Raw genomic sequence first — 3,751 nt, 5'->3', positions numbered from 1 at the left:
ATTTCGTTATGAAAACAAGTTCTACATTTTCCTCACAGACAAAAGGAGAAATTCTTCAGCATTTGACAACATTGAATCCATCATTCAGGACAAGACTTAGTCACGCAGACCAAAGGCAGCTCCTCGTGAATGTAAGTGTGAGGAAATACAAACACAAACACAAAATAATCTCCATTGCGAGTCCTGGTCAAACAGTTTGATGACTGATGTCCCTCCAAAAAAGAGCTCTAATGCCGAAAGAATATGAAAATAATGTCAAGATGCTCCCTAACGTCTACTGGGAAGAGATGGAAATGTGAGGACTCTTTGCAAGGGGAAAACATTCACTTAATTTATTTTGTATTTTATACAATGACAATAAAGGCTTTCTATTCTATTCCATTCTATTCTATTTCTACTTAGCTAACTTTTGTGATCCACTTCTTTGAAACATGGGTAAGCCTCTTGGAATCTTCGTTGGTCTCTCTTTTGCTTCTTTCAAACATCTGAAGTCATGAAGCGTCTTCGAGACTCCAACTCCGGGTCTCGGCAAATGAGTCGCCGCAGCTTCGTTCAGCTTCTTGCGCATTTCTCGGAGAGTCGTGTTGTGTCTTGACTGGGCTTTCCAGCTGCCCAAGAGGTGTGAACCAGGCGGAGGCATAAAAAGAGGGGGGTAAGGGGAGGGTGGGAGTAAGCGATAAGGGTTAGGGTTGGGGAAATACTAGGTCAACAGTCAAGTTAACACCTCGAGAAGTAACAAGGTTCATTCATGCCTGTAACTCGTTATAATATTGCAATATTTAACGATGGAATACGAACAGACGCTAAAGCTGTTGCACGTCCACTAGCTGGCGCCTTGTGTTTTCGAAAAAAGGTTTTCTCTGCCAAAGGCCCATAGGTGCATGCAGAGTGTATTAAATGCAATTACATTAAAACATTAAAAGATGACCCCAAAAGGAGACCCACGTTTTCACCATGAACATCACACAGGGTTCCGCAGGTTTCAACAGGTTTCATTTAAGACTTTTTAAGACCTTTTAAAGAGCTTTTTGAATGCAAGTCAACCCCTGGAGCACACTAGAAGCGACACTGTCAGCAAACCTGAAAGCATCGCGTCATTTGACGATCCGTCAATTCCTTCGGGGTCCAACTTCATTGCGTCTACAACACGCTCTACGTTGACTTTCAATGGGTAAGTGAATCTTGTTTTCAAGCTTTTACTTCTCATTTTAATTCTTATTCAGAGTTTGTTTAGTAACACAGTTAGATTGGTTCGTGAGTTTGCCATTCATTGTTTATGTCTGACACAGCAGCTTCTAGCTTGAAAACAACACGTTTTATCACTGGAATGAGCAGTCATCTAAAAATACATTGCAGCTATTGACAGGAGGAATGCGATGCCGGTTGTTCTCCGACTGAGGGAGAAACCAGGTGACGGCAGCAGCGATGGGTTCATCCCATTTAACCAGTGGAGGATGCAGGAGATTTCCACATCTATGTGTTTTTATTGATTTCTCTAATAAAGTGTTTTCTGATTATATTTTCTCATCAGTTATTTGTGGTTTGGATTATTAAATGGGCTATTATTAAATTAGGCTTCCAGTGGTTGATGGTTGCTGAATTTCAGCAGCTTCAGCAGCTTTCAGCAGCTCTCCCCCTAAAACATAGTTACACTTAGACATTTATAGGATAACTTTCTATCGTAGCGTGTGCCTTTACTTGTGAGTTATATTAATATATTATATTTCAAAATATATTGCATAAGCTCCTAATTGTATGTCAATTGTTGAATAGGTCTCAAAGCATATACAACGGAATACCTATGCAATATAACCAGAGCGTTGAAGCGTTAATTACAAATCCTGTCGATTTAATACAATTGTATTTGTTTCTAGCAAAGGCCCAGAGGCCCAAGCCCAAGAGGAGCGAAGCTGTTGCGGTTGCTTCTTAATTATGGACATTTCATTACTGTTTTATTGTTCAAACATTTCTGTTTTTCAAATGAATTAGCTCCATTCCTCTTGGGCTTTGGCCAAAAATAGATACAATTAAAATTAAATGAACCGGATTTGTAATTATTTAACATTTTAGTGATATTGCACAAGGGTGTATTCAGTTTTGTTATACTGTAATACACAGAACTGACATTTTGAATTTGTTTGTACATATTTCTTCACAGATGGCACCACCCAGGAAATATGCCAAGAAGATCAAGTACTGCGACGATAATGCACAGACAGTAAAATGTGTGTTTCAGTGTGTTGTGAATTTAATTCAGCTATTGCCACGACACCACCACAGCAATTTTCCAATCCCATTTCAATGATCTCTTCTGGACACGAGCGGAGAGGAAGTAAGCTCCTCTCCGGCATCTATGGGGACGACCACTGTCTCCCGCCAGTGTCCCCCTCTTCCTCCACGTCCCTGTGTTGTGCCCTCCCTGGGATCTCCCCGCTTGGCGGCCGCCCACATCTCCCGGTCTCCTCCTACACCACCTCCGGCCGCCCGCAGCAGCACTCTGCACCCTGTACCGCTGCAGGAAGGCCAGGAGAAGGACCACAACGTCCTGAGTGAGGCCGACCCGGGATTTCAGCTTTGCCACTGATCCTTCCAAGATCAGCGCAGTGTCCGAATGGGCACAACCGACTATTTGCACAAAGCTACAATCATTCCTGGGATCCGCTTCCGACTGTCGCTTTGTGGAGGGTTTTGCTCCTCGCTGCTCTGCGCCACAGGTTAGTGGCAGAAATGGGGGTCACCAAGAAGAAATGCAAAACCAGTGGAAAAGGTGTCATAGGCAATCGCTGGAGCAAAGAGTGGGAGAACGTGTTTCAAAGACTAAAGGGGCTACTTGTAAGTGCACCTGTCCTGGGGTATGCTGATTTCACTAAACCCTTTGTCCTCAAGATAGATGCTAGTCATGCTCTACTTGGAGCGGTGTTCCAGGATGGAAAATGACAACGAATTGCTTTTGCAAGTGTAACGATCCGGGCTAGGGGAGACTCAAACACGCGACACAGAGACTGCTGGCAGACGGGGTTCAACAAGGGAGTTATATTGAGAGACACTGGAGTGACAGAGTCGGAGACCCGGTCGGGCTGGATCGGGCGGGCGGGTCCTGGAAGGCGGAATTGCTGGACGGGATGAGGCCAGACAGGGCAGGGACGTGGTGGATGAGGAAGGTCAGATCCAAGGTCCGGACGGGCGGACAGGAAGCCAGGTTCGACAAGACGGGACGGGACGGGGACGGCTTGGACGGGGAAGGGAGAAAGGCAGGTTAGCACGGTGACTGCACACACAACTTCTCAGAACTTTAAATGGCGCCACGAGGTACTAACTGAGTTAGACATGCTGACGATCTGGCAATGATTGGATGGAAGGCCGGGGAATAAATACTGCAGGTTTGATGAGTGATGAATCTCAGGTGTGTGGGATGGTGCAGGAGGAAGGCGTGGCAGAGGGGACCAGGAAGGGGTTAGCGCCGGGCGCCCTGTCCATGATAAAAGAGCCAAACGGCCCTTAGTAGGTCTAGGAGGCTGTGGGCGTGACAGCAAGAAGAGGCCTCACACCCATAGAAAGGAATATGTTAAACTACAGCTCCAGAAAGCTTGAATTCCTGGCATTGAAATGAGCAGCAACCCAAACATTTGGAGAGTATCTGCTGGGAAATAAATTTGTAGTGTTCACAGATACCCTCAGTTACCTGCAGCCAGCTAAACTGTGGAGCAATGTTGGGCATCAGGGTTGGCAGTTTTTGATTTTGAAATAAAGT

Source organism: Zeus faber, assembly GCF_960531495.2.
Source record: "Zeus faber genome assembly, chromosome: 11".
Lineage (NCBI taxonomy): Eukaryota > Metazoa > Chordata > Actinopteri > Zeiformes > Zeidae > Zeus > Zeus faber.
The sequence above is the reverse complement of the archived record's forward strand: the minus strand, read 5'-3'. Positions refer to the sequence as shown.